Here is a 13646-nt window from a genome sequence, read left to right on the forward strand (position 1 = left end):
GTTCTACCTCTGCTGCCCTCCTCAAGATAATGAGAAAAAAAAAAATTACTATTATAACCCCAGGACAATGCAGTTTGGGGCAGGGTCTTTCCAGTTCTCATGAACAACCACACACAGTTAAAAATCTTGCAGCTGGTCAGAGCAGCCAGATGTTATATTGCTGCAAATTTCCTCAGCCCTGCACTCCTTCTGTGAGGGGAAAACTCTGGCTGGAACTGCACTCATAAAAGGATCTGCTAAAGATATGGGGTGGGCTTGATGCTGTGCTCCAAGGTCCTGCTGGCAAGAGTAGCTCTGCATATACTCAGATTTTCCCAGTCACATCCCAGCCAAACCAGTGTGAACTGGGAAGCTGGGCTCAACAGGGCTGTATCCAGCCTCCATCCTGAGCATGCTGAAAGGTTAAGAAGGGCCATGCCACCATGTGGGGCAGGATTTCATCCTGTCCTTAATTTGCCTGTGGGATCTGAAAGGAATTTTTTCCTATTTCTCTGCCAGGCAGGGGGAAAAAAAAATAAATAAAATACTTTGTTGTTGTTTATACTGGATGGGATTAAAGCTTTCAATATTTGTTATATTTAGATGTCTTTCAGACCCAGATTCAGGGAAACATTACGCATGATTCTTGCTCTGTTTACCCTTCACTCCATTCCCTTGCTTTTATTGTTCTTCAAGTTTATTCCTCTTCCAATTTAGGTCACGTTTCCTGAGGACTACAGCATAACCCCAGATTTCCCAGGGAAAGCAGCACCTCTCAGCAGCAGTGTCTAGTTTTGCCATTCCAGCCTGACCACCTTGGCCCTCCCTAAAGCAAAGTGCATCCTCATGGCTGAAGTTTAATGCCATTGCTGAGCCAGGCAAGGAAGAGGCAAATCACTCTTCCTTGAATCACAGCCCTAAAGACTCCTTAAAGTGAATGATTCACCCCAAGACAAAGACATCTATTCATCTGAGCATGATGCTTTGTCTAGAATCCTTCAGCCTGGTCTTACTCCCCTCAAAAAGGAGCTCTCAATGCTTGCAATGATTCAGGGCTGGGAGCAAGGTGCAGCACAACCCTGTCTTCTCCAGGGACTGAGGAATTGTTGTTCCTCTTCCCCTCCCTGAATTTCTTGGGGAGGAAGAAATGCTGATTAGCCCTGCAGTGAAGGACTTGAGAGCAAATCCCAGGCTGCCAACATATTCTCATAAAACCTTCCCAAAGATGAGCGTGTGAATGACAACTTTACGGACAGGGCAGACAGGAGAGAAGTTTTACATCCACTGCCCATTTTCCAGTAAATCGTTCCCTTCAATCTAGCTGAAAAACTTGGGAAAAAAAAAATCCATGTCCACTGCAGTTTTCCAGAGCAGACACATGTTTTGGTGAGCTCTTCCTTCACCCTCCCTCATCGGCAAGGCAGGACAGACACCCGATCTCTCTGCTCTGCCCTGGCTAATGGGAAAAAGCTGCTCGCTTGGAGCTGCTCTGATTTATTCTGTAGTAACCTCCCTGATGGGGAGTCTTTGACCTCCCTATCAGAGGCTCCATTAAAACCAAGGGTAAGGACAGGTAGTTACCTTCTCCTGACAGCAACAGTTGGGCACAATAATGTGCCATTTCTGCACATTGTCTTCACCTTAAATACAAAGGCAGCCATGAGACCTGAAGCCGTTTGATTAGTTTTTCAAATTCTGGTCCAGAACCCTTAGTTTGCTTTTGCTCAAAACCCTGTGCATGGATCCTGGCAGAGATCCTGCCTGTGTTTAATCTGAGGAGCACAAACTATTTGCCTGCTCAAAGCTGAGCTTGTGCAGAGCTGCATGGAGGAGCAGGATGTAAGAGGCACTTCGACTCTGGTTAAGCCTGACCTATCCCTTTTGGTCACAGGAAACACAGGAACAGATGTTTGGTGCCGGGATTCGTCTTCTGAAACATCTCTGATGTTTAAGTCACATTGTACAGATTTGCTATTGCCATGTGTAGTGAAGAGAGCACGCAGTCAGCTTGCAGGGAGGTAAAGAAGGCATCTAACAGCTTCCCTCCTCTTCTTAAAGATGGCTCAAGAGAAGGTTTTGCTTTTGTAAGCAATGGGCAGCTTTTCAAATGCATTCACTACAAACTTGTTGGAAGTCTTTGCTGTCTTCCACATTTAACACAGTGTTATTATAGTCTGAATAGCTGAGCACTGAGCATTTACAGGGAGGGGCACATCTTTCCTTAGCCTAAATGATGTCACTGGTAATATAACCAGATGAGCTTTCAAGTGCAGAAGTCTTTCTTAGAATCATAGAATCAAGAAGGTTGGAAGAGACCTCAAAGATCATTGAGTCCAACCTGTCACCCTAAACCTCATGACTATCTAAACCATGGCACCAAGTGCCACGTCCAATCCCCCCTTGAACACCTCCAGGGATGGTGACTCCACCACCTCCCTGAGCAGGCTATTCCAATGGCCAACCACTCTCTCTGTGAAGAACTTTCTCCTCACCTCCAGCCTAAACCTCCCCTGGTGCAGCTTGAGACTGTGTCCTCTTGTTCTGGTGCTGGTTACCTGGGAGAAGAGACCAACCCCCTCCTGGCTACAGCTTCCTTTCAGGTAGTGGTAGACAGCAATGAGGCCACCCCTGAGCCTCCTCTTCTCCAGGCTAAACAGTCCCAGCTCCCTCAGCCTCTCCTCATAGGGCTTGTGCTCAAGTCTTTGGGCTTCTTCTTCAAGTCTTTGATCTGACTGTTCACCCAAAGATCACTAGATTATTGGGTTGGGGGATTTTTTTTTTCCCCTTCAAGTTGTACACTCTTCACAGTGGTTCAGTGATTTCAGAGAAGACTTTTGCTAGCAGTTGATTGTCACATTTGAAGGAGTCTTTCAATGTGGCAATTTTTAAGACCTCCCCACTCACTGCATCCCCTGATTTATTTCAGTTGTGCAGATGCCCACCTCTAAGCTGGCCTAGAAACATTAAGGCACATGGCTGTTTTTACTCCTTTTTGACCCAAAAGGGAAAACTGGCTGCATGCACTAACTGTTACAGAACGGAGCCAGAACGTTCAATCAGAAAACAAATGATGTGCAGGAAATCTCTTAGGTGACCAAATATTTACTGCATCAGTGAAACTATTCCAAAAAAATCCCACTCAAAAATAATTGAAATTATCAGACTTTTCCTCAATTTTTCTCTACTTGAGCAACCAAAAAGTTTCCTCTGGGAAGACCTCACAGAGTCACAGCTGTGTTCCTCTCCAGCCGAACAGCCAGGAGCATCCTCTGGCTGCAGATCAGGAGGCACAAAGAGGTGAAGGACCCTAGACATATGGTCCAAAACAGTCCTCCAAGGACAAGAGGAATCTCACAGTCCTAGCTGTGTTTGGGGGTTTTATTAATGTAAACAAGCCAATGCTAAAAATAATTCAGGGTCAGAGAGAGCCTTGCTGCACCTTCCCATCAGGACTGGAGGGAATATGGCAGAGCAGAGGAGCACTAGTGGGATGGTGGGATCCTAGGGATCCTGCTCCCCCCCTGAAAGGGGCTTCTTTCAAGCATATGGATTTATGAGGGCTGTTTTTCCAGGTGTTGTAAAAGGTTGGGTGTTTTTATGCCATTCAGCTCTCTGATCAGCAGAATAACACCATCAGAGTGGGAAGTGACCAGCATCCGCCTCTGTGAAGCTCTTGGCTCTATTTAAAGGCCCCGTGGGACTACAGATGTGCTTTCACCTCCATGGTGAAGGCACTGAGCACCTGTTCCGCAGCCATCTTGGCTGCTCAGCTTTCCAGGCAACCAGTTACTGTCCCTGACATCACTCAGGCTCTTTGTTGGCCATGCCACATATCCCTGATACGTCTTTCCTCTTTTTTGGGGGGTATTTTTCAGACCAAGAATTCCTCACAGGCTGGACAGAATTGCTGCAATTACAACATTTTTGCTGGGCATGAAAACCATTTACCACCAAATAGATGAGAGCCCTGCCAGGGATGGGGTCATATTTCCTGTCCTCCCCTGGCTGGGGGGCTGCTTTATTCAATGGCTGGGTTCCAGAGAGGGCTGACATAACAGCCTTTACATGCCACATTATCCACATGGTGCTGAGCCACCAGGAGACCCTGGAGCTACACCCAGGTGCCCAGGGGAGTGATGGGGCTGGGGCAGCTGAATGGTTTCCTGCATGCCAGCCATCTGCCCACATGCCCTTCGCTGCTCCCTGTAAGATCTTGTGTCAGCCTGTCACGGCAGGGAGAGAGAACACGAGTGCAGGCAGCTGCTGGCACCCACTGTGGCTCCACTAAGGTCTGGAAACTTGGTAAGTGTGGCTGAGCCTTGACAGCCAAAGGTGAGAAAAGTGGGGGATGATTTCCTTTACTGGCTGCTCCCATTGGACAACTGGTCACTGCTAGCTCCTAACTCTGACTCCATCCCCACAGACAGTCTCAGGCTGGCAGCTGCTGCATAATAGAATCGTGGAATGTTTGGACTTGGCAGAAACCTTTAAAGGTCATCTAGCCCAACCTCCTTGTGGTGAGCAGGAACATATGCAGCTAGATCAGATTGCTCAAAGCCCCATCCAACCTGACCGGAAATGTTTCCAGGAATAGGGCACCTACTACCTCTCTGGGCAACCTGGGCCAGTTTTACCACCACCACTGTGACAAATTTCTTGCTTCTATCCAGTCTAAATCTCTTCTTTTAGTTCGAAACCATCACACCCTGTCCTGTCACAACAGGTCCTGTTCCTTTTAAGCACTGAAAGGCTACAATAAAGTCCCCCCCATCTCCAGAGTGAATAACCCAAACTTTTCCATCCTCTCCTCAACAGTAGAGGGGTTCCAGCCCTCTGATCATTTTTATGTCCCTCCTCTGGACCTGCTCCAACAAGTCCATGACTTTGCTTGTGCTGAGCACTCCAGAACTGGACACTCTAGCAGGTGGGATCTCACCAAAGCAGACTAGAGTGGCAGAACCCCCACCCTCAACCTGCTGGCCACAGTGCTTTGGACACAGCCCAGGATACAGTTGGTCCTCTAGACTGCGAGTGCACATTCCTGGTTCACGTCCAACTGCTCATTCACAGGTATCCCACCTGGCCCAGGTAATATTTCCCTCAGGACAGGGAACTGACTCTTCATCAGCCTTCCAGATCCCAAAGCCACAGTGACTCACCTTCTGCACAAGTGCCCAGACACCCACAACCTGGTTTCTCACCCTACCCTGAACCCTGTATGCATAGGAGTCCTGCACAGCCAGCCAAAATGCCTGGACCCAAAAGCAGTTAAATACCCCAGGGCCAGAGCAGCTATGCCAGGAATGCTTCCAGTCGGCTGCCAGCCAAAAACATGAATTCCTTTGGCAAAGCAGTGCTAGGCAGCTGGCATTTGGATGATTTGCTCCTTCCACTGTGATTTCTCTTTTTTCATGCTAGTTCTACACCTCAGTCAGCAGTTCAAGCATGCTGATCCCTTGTTTGCAGTTTCTGCATGCACATGATGGAACCATATTTCCAGTGATCAAAGTGAGAATGCAACTGAGTTAAAGAGCTTGTATTGTGCAGGTGTGGGAATGCAAAGCAGCAAGCAAGGGGAAGCTCAGCCCTCCTCTGCATGACCATAGGTATAGGACCTTACAGCCAACGTTTTCAGAGCTTGGGAAAACATGGGATTTGGGGACCTAACTGAAACAGAAGATGACAACAGAAAACAGAAAATCTAGGGATCTGACCTCAAAGGTGAGACCCTGAGTGCAACTGGGAGCAATTTCCCTGAAGGAATTCACATCTGTCCCATCATGGTGCTGCCTGCTATGGAGACACCATTGTACATCTCACCCCACAACGAGAGAGGTGATAGACTTGAGGCAATGTACAGATGTGGGGATAAACACCCTGATTTCCCTCCATCCCAACAGAAATTCTGTTCTGCTGCTGTACTGCTGACCTAAGATCTTCCACTTAAAGTCTCTCCCAGCCAAAAAATGCTGCATTTCAAAGCAAATCCTCCTGCCAGCATCTCTATTTATATGGTATCAAGCACTGATGCCATTTAACAACCCCCTCCCTTTTCTTGACATTATCTTGCCAAATTAAGCAAACTCGTTGCCCAGCATATGTTATTTCTCATCTTTATCTCCTCTTCCCCCAACCACAGTCACTACCATCCCTCAAAGGGACTGAGTACAAATAATTCAGCCTCTGCCACTTGAACTGGTTTTAATCAAAGGATTTGCTGGGTTTGTACTGCGTGGGACACCTCATTAACAACTTCACACCTTTAAGAAAGGGGGAAAAAGCAGTCTTACCCATTTCAGCATTGCTGTGCTCAATGCTGGTACCCTGTGCTTTGCACCAGAGACGAGTTTTATTTTGGTGGGGAACAAAACAACAACAAGATTTTTTAAAAATAGTAATAAAAAATTAAAAGCATTGCTGGGCTGGAAGGGCTTAGAGATCAGCAGGAGTGTATTGGTCAGAAAGGAGATTAGAGCCTAATGAAATTTGTCTTTGTGCATGTGTCTGCTTCCCTCTTTTTTTCTTTTCTTTTTTCTTTGGGGGGTGGGGGAGAGAGGGGGTGGTGGTGTCTTTATAAAAAGCCAGGCTTATTAAAATGCAGGAAGAACCTCACATAAAAGACATTTCTTAGGGTCCAAAGGCGTGCTTATTAATGTGGAGGGTTTTGTACAGAGCCATGCCAGTTTCAGGAGATTTTGGGTATTGTCTGGGGAGAAGAAAGCAAGCCTCACTGATCATTTTCTTTTCCAGTTTTAATCACAGCAGCTGAAGCAAGCAGGTGCTGCGATTCAGAGCCTGCAGCAAAAAGCAGGAGATGAGGGGGAGGGAAACGTCACGGGGACACACACACACACTCATCTGCATGAGGGATTTTTTAGTCTTTGGGCTTGTTAAGTTGCTGTGCAGCAGTGGTGTGTCCACGCTCCTAGCTTCCTCTATGACAATAGCAAGGACCTGCTGGGAACGCATTGCCCCAGTGCACCATCAGAAGTCAAAGCTTACTTCAACTGCAACAGGTTGACATCAATAGCCAGCAATTTTAACCAAAGCATCCATTTTCCCACTTTATGTCTCTGATGTCCACATGGAAGAACGAGGGATTGTAGCTGAGATACTGGAGCACAACTTGGATTTCTTCCATCCATTTCCAGTCATGATGGGCTCACCCCTCTGCTGCAGCAAGCTCGGCTCAATGTTAGTGAGCAGCACCTGCAGCAGCGTGGCTGCACAGGGATGGTTTACCCTAACAGGATCTTAAAGCTGGGAAAATACTGCAGCAAGCTCAGCTCAACATCAGTGAGCAGCACCTGCAGCAGTGTGGCTGCACAGGGATGGTTTACCCTAACAGGATCTTAAAGCTGGGAAAATACTGCAGCAAGCTCAGCTCAACATCAGTGAGCAGCACCTGCAGCAGTGTGGCTGCACAGGGATGGTTTACCCTAACAGGATCTTAAAGCTGGGAAAATACTGCAGCAAGCTCAGCTAAACGTCATTGAGCAGCACCTGCAGCAGCGTGGCTGCACAGGGATGGTTTACCCCAACAGGATCTTAAAGCTGGGGAAAATACTGCAGCAAGCTCAGCTCAATGTCATTGAGCAGCACCTGCAGCTGTGTGGCTGCACAGGGATGGTTTACCCCAACAGGATCTTAAAGCTGGGAAAATACTGCAGCAAGCTCAGCTCAACGTCATTGAGCAGCACCTGCAGCAGTGTGGCTGCACAGGGATGGTTTACCCTAACAGGATCTTAAAGCTGGGAAAATACTGCAGCAAGCTCAGCTCAACGTCATTGAGCAGCACCTGCAGCAGTGTGGCTGCATGGGGATGGTTTACCCCAACAGGATCTTAAAGCTGGGGAAACACAGTGATGGCACTATGCACGTGGAGCTTTTGCATGCAGAGCAACAATGACAGCAATGGAAGCCCAAGCACACTGGCACAGGTTTGGAGAAAAGGAAGAGAGGGAGTGTTTGCCCCCATCCTAAAGGGGACGTTGGTACACCTCCACGAAAATGTTTGCATTGTTGCTCACACTTGGAAAAGCAAACCCAGGCGTGGATTGTGCAACGGTTTGGGACTCCACCAAGTCCTCATTTGCAAGAGGAGAAAAGACTTGAAAATCCCCACAAACACTTTTAGCAGTTCTCACGACTCTCAACCCAAAGGGGAAAGCCCATCTCTACCTTCTAGCTGGGAAACCTGCCCGAGGCTCCCACTAACAAGTTTCTCAAGTGTGACTTGTTTGCTGTTGGCAGCAAAGCCTTTAGGAGTGTTTACTCAAGAAGAGCAACAGTAGGAGTTTCTATTAACCAGCTTTTGACACTTTGACAACACAGTTGGGTCCACCCAGCTGGTTTTCTTTCCACACTGCTTGCACGTTTCCACCTGCTATGCTATGAAAGCTATGTGGAAAACCTCATGTGTTTACTTGGGAGATTTTTCTCTTGAGAACATGTGGGAACTGGTCCCATTCTGCCTCAGCTGAGAGAAGAGCCTATGGAGGGTAAGCACTGAGGAGGACACAAACAGAGGATGGAGCACTGAGCCCTGGGAACCGACCAGCACAGAGAACTGACAGAAAAACACCCTAGAGAAGCATGGAAACAAACTCCCTTGGTACTATTTTCTCTTCTTTATGCTTGATCTAAGTCATTGCAACCAAAAAATCAAAACCAAACCAAACAACAACAAAAAAACCAACCCACAACATACAAACAAAACCAAAAACCCAAACCCAACCAACCAAAAAAAAACCCCCAAAACCAGCAGAAATACTCAGGATAAAGTACCACAAGCTGCCCCACAGTGAATAATCCACATAAATCATAATTCCATGAAGTATAACAAGTAACAAAAATCAAATTCAATCTAAGCACGTTACAGAACATCACCTGACTTCTTCTGCAAAGCCCCAGAGACTGTCACAGCACATGCTCAGCAGTGCCATCTCATTAAGATGTAATAAATCTGTGGATATTCATTTAGGTCTTCAGTCAAACTTTTGCCAACATCTCCCTCACCTCTTGCAAGAGCAAGGCAGACCACATCAAACATCTTCCATTGTTTACTGAAAAAAGCCTGCCATCACCCCCCCAGCACTGCCAGCCCAACAAGGCACCCCACAGGCAAGAGAAGCAGAAAGCTGAGGCTGGGCTAAAATTGCTTAATAACTCTGAATATTTTCACCTTTGCTCAGGCATATTTTAATGGAAATCAGATGGACTGAGATGGGGATGGGAGTTCAGCTCAGAGAAGCAAAAGCTTCTTCCCCTGAGGCTGGTGAGGGCTTGAGACCTTACAAAATCTTTGCTGTTATTGTACTCTTCATACTGCAGCCCTGCTCAAGTGCCCCCCTCAAGCTGAGGCCCCCAGTTTCCACAAGCACATACAAAGGCACGTTCCCTGACAGCTTGCATATGGGAAACATTTTGATAAATAAGAATTTATATTATAAAGGCATAAAAAAAAAATGCCTGGGATACTTCACCCCTCATCTTGTTGGAGGCACTGAAGAAGGAATCTCTTGGTCAGCCAGCAGTGAAGGAACTCTTTTCACAGGATTTCATATAAGTAAAAGGAGCATCAGCTACTGGGCAAAAGTCATGTAACGTGTTGGGAGGATGTCTCCCACCCTTAAGCATGCAAAGCTTGAGGGTTACAATGAAAGATCAATGAGAAGATTGAGCTCTTAACCTCAAGCTTGATTTTGCATGGGGTTCATCTGCTTTTTGAAGGTCACCTTTTTAGGTTTTGTTCAGCACAGCAAACGAAGGGTCTTTGTAAGGGTTAATAGGATTTCACAGGGCTCTGGATGAAACCACGAGGACCAGCAATAGCGTGGCTGCTTCCAAATAACTTGGGCTGTGCTAAGTCACAGGAAAAGGCTGCAGATGGTAACATTGAATACCAGCCAACTGAAAATGGATATATATTTTTACATATGTATGAAAGAGAAATAAATGTACTCCCATGTATATATATATGGGAAAAATCACAGACCTGTGGAACCCGTAGCCACAATACAACCGATTTTAAGATTTCATTCATGTTCAGAGAAAGGGTGGATATTTATGGCAGGGGCTTGGCACACTTCAAGGAGCACAGCAAGCTGTGTCCATCCAAAAGCAGGAAGAAATGTTTGTTAATCACCACCATGGGGATTATTTTCACTTTCTCCTTGAAGCTGACAGCTAGTGGCTGTAGGAAGCCAGACCAGGTAGACCATCTCCACTTGAAAGCCCCAAGCAGATGCACCTCTGGGTTGCTTTCAGGCCCCAAGCCCATTCCTGGCTCCAACAGACTGCATTATCTGGTCCCTCAGCCCACCAGATGGTGCTCTCAGTATTAGTTAATATCGAGTTATCTGTGCCTTTTCCTTTCACTGAGAAACCCCAGCACAGGTGAGGTGTGGAGAAACACCACCCAGAGGAACAAATTTCTGAGATTTCCTAGAGCAGCAGCCAGAACATGGGGCTTCATTACAAGTGCAATGTGGTGTAAAACCCAGAAACACGCTTTTGAGGCATCTGAAGGCAATGGTGGGTTACAGGTCCTGGCATGCACCTTTAAACCCAAAGGCAGCCATTAGGCAGAAGCATGTACCATGGTATTAAGCCAAAACACTGGATAAGATGGGAGAAGCAAAGCTGGTGGGGAGTATGAATGTGTCCTGACACTCAGGACAATGCATCACAACCTATGAGCCCATTGGAAACCCTCTGGTGCATTGTTTCTTGAAGGCCTTCTCCACAGGACCAGCTTCTTGAGCTTTTCTGGACTGGTACTCTACGGTGAAGAGACCTGGCTGGGACTTTGTAGGCTTTGGTATTTCTGTTTGCTAGAGACGTGAGAAGTTTTCTATTTGAGGACAAATGTTGTAAAATCAGCGAGAGGTGCAGGGTCTCCGTGGCCCAACGTGTTCAGCTTGTACTGACATCCACCAGCTGGATTGACAAACTGAGGTCCAGCTCAGTTGTCATTTCTCCCTCATTTTCTCGAAGAGGAACATCTGCACTGCCCATGCCCTTTTCAAACTGTGATGCTTGTTGTTACACCAGATTGGGAGAACTGGGCTAATGCAGTAGGGCTGATCCTCAGGCTGTTTCTTTGGCCCAGCAGGATGGACTGTTTTCCTTCCGTGTTTCCAGCTTAACGAGGTTTTCTTTAATTTCTCCTTAATAAAACTTGGGGCAAAGGGGAACATTTAATGTGCAGATAAATTAAAACCAGAGAGCACGCCACGCTGCCTGACTTAGAAACTAAGTGCATTTTCTACAGTCATCATCCAGAGGATGTCAACAACAAAATAAAAACCTCAAGCACAGAAGCCTGACTGCTAGGCAAACCAGCAGCTAACTCTGCAGCTTTTGTTTTTTACCAATAATGTGTTTTTATCACTGAGAAGCCGGAAAAGGGAGAGCATTAAAGGCTGCCTGCACGGGGACGCGGGAGTGCTCTGGCCATTTACGCCCGTAATGAGTTTTGCTGCCTCTGAGCAGAACACAGGTAATAACAGATCATAAAGTGGGTTTACCACCCCAATTGCCAGTCTCTGAAGGTTACTAAAAGCCCATTCAAATGAGCATGGCCAGGTCTGGCTGGCTGTTTGGGAATCACCATTTTCTTAATGACTCAGTGGAAACTTCTGCTTCTCCCCTCATTGAAATGGGTGACAATCAGGAGAGGAGCAAATGAAGCCAACCCAGTTTTGTCCAGGAGAAGTCTGGCCAGAATCACTTAAATTTGTCTAATGATGTTATTTGTTTTCTTTGTCCAGAGCTGTCACATTGACTAGTTATAAAACTTCCCTGCTCTATGAAAAGTGCTTATAAAGCTTCTCCACATTGGACAGGGTTCACCCAGCCCTGGGATGTTTCTCAAGCATCATGACTGGAATAGCCTCCAGGGCTCAGATCCCCTTGCTGAGTGGAAAGAGCCACCACTGTGTCCCAAAGGCTGAACTTCCCTGTGGCAAAGGGGTTAATAGAAGCTCTGGGGATAAACAGCCCACCCATTTCCTTTGTTCCTACCCTGCAAGAAACTTCCCAGGAGAGCCATGGATTGCTTATTTCTAGTGAAAAAAAATAACCCATCCCTCCTTTTCTTTTCAGAAATGAAGTGATGGTGGAGATGTCTCCAACAGCCTTTATTACAGAAACTCTGATCATGAATCACAGAATGAAATTATAGCACTTTCCCAACCCAAAAGGGCCCAAGAAGGTGAGCAGAGCTCTGTAGAAGAGAAAAAGGCCTCTAACACATTTGCTGCTGTGGTTTCAGTGCTGTATTTTTCTGCCACTCCAAAGGACATGGAGTGCATCGCTTCCCACCCTGCCTTTACTCATCCCCCTAAGTTCATATCACTGTTCCTAGGACAAGCATTTCCTTCAAATCTACACCAAGATCAAAAAAGTGGTTTTTTCTGCTCAGCCTGGATCAGAGTTTCTCTTCTTTGACTCAGCTAGTGAGAGAGGGGGAAGGATTTCACTGGTTTGGTGGGTGTCCTGGCACAGTTGTGGATGTTACAGATTGCTTCACCTCAGGGTTTCTCTGCTCCCTCATAGAGAGCAGGCCAAGGGAAAGCTTTGGCAAAGTCATGGAATCATAGAATGTTTTGAGTTGGAAGGGACCTTTAAAGGTCATCTAGTCCAGCCTTCCTGCAGTGAGCAAGGACATCTTCCTCTAGGTGAGGCTGCTCAGAGCCTTATCCAGCCCGACCTGGAATGTTTCCAGGGATGGGGCTTCTACCGCCTCTCTGGGCAACTTGTGCCAGTATTTCACCACCTTCAGTGTAACAAATGTCTTCCTTCTATCTAGTCTAAATCTTCCCTCTTTTAGTCTAAAACCATTACTGCTAAGTCAGTGCATCAATATTTTGCTTCAAAAATTTGACCCTCAAGAGCAGAGTGGCAGTGTGCTGGGGATGCAATTGCTTAGGTGTGAGGTGCATGAAGCTCCTTGAAGACTTGTTAATAATTTTAGGAAACAAAACAGATCCACTTGGAATGGCCTATCTTTCATCTTGCATTGGCAGACAGACAGGAGGGCTACATGGTCCTAAGACACAGCCAGAAGGGTGTATGCAGCATTTGGTCTGAGGGAAGATGTTCAGCTAGTTATCAACAAGACGCTAAGAGTGCCAAGAGGTCAGTGACATTAAGGGCTCAGGCTTGGAACTGCCCCTAAGGATGGTGCCCAGGGCCTTGGACCACCTCTGCAGCATCCCATAATGCTCTTCATGTGGGGCAGAGCATGCATTTCAGGGCATTTAATTTAAGAAAGTTTTCACTGTTTTGGAGACCCCAGCTCCATCTTGTGCACATGCTTTTCCATTTACAGCCAAAAAGAGAACAAAAAGCTGCATCTCCATTGTTCCTTTAGCACTTTGATTCCTCTCCATTTTGCTTGCCTTTGTCTGTGTGGGAACGTGCATTTGTGGGAATGCAGAATATATTTTAATGTTTTCTGCAGTTGTTTAATGGGTCCCCTTCTGAAGCCTGATGGACCACCATGGGCTGAGAAACTGGGAGGGAAGATCCAGAGAGACAGACTCGTGCAAATCCAGTGTCATCCCTTTGAAGTCCTTGGGGCTTCCACGGCAGCCAGAAGTAATTAGTGAGAGAAAGGGATTGTAAGAGCCGTGCTGGCTCGCCGTCAGCGCCTCCCGCTG

Source organism: Indicator indicator, chromosome 5, assembly GCF_027791375.1.
Source record: "Indicator indicator isolate 239-I01 chromosome 5, UM_Iind_1.1, whole genome shotgun sequence".
In the NCBI taxonomy this organism is placed as follows: Eukaryota; Metazoa; Chordata; class Aves; order Piciformes; family Indicatoridae; genus Indicator; species Indicator indicator.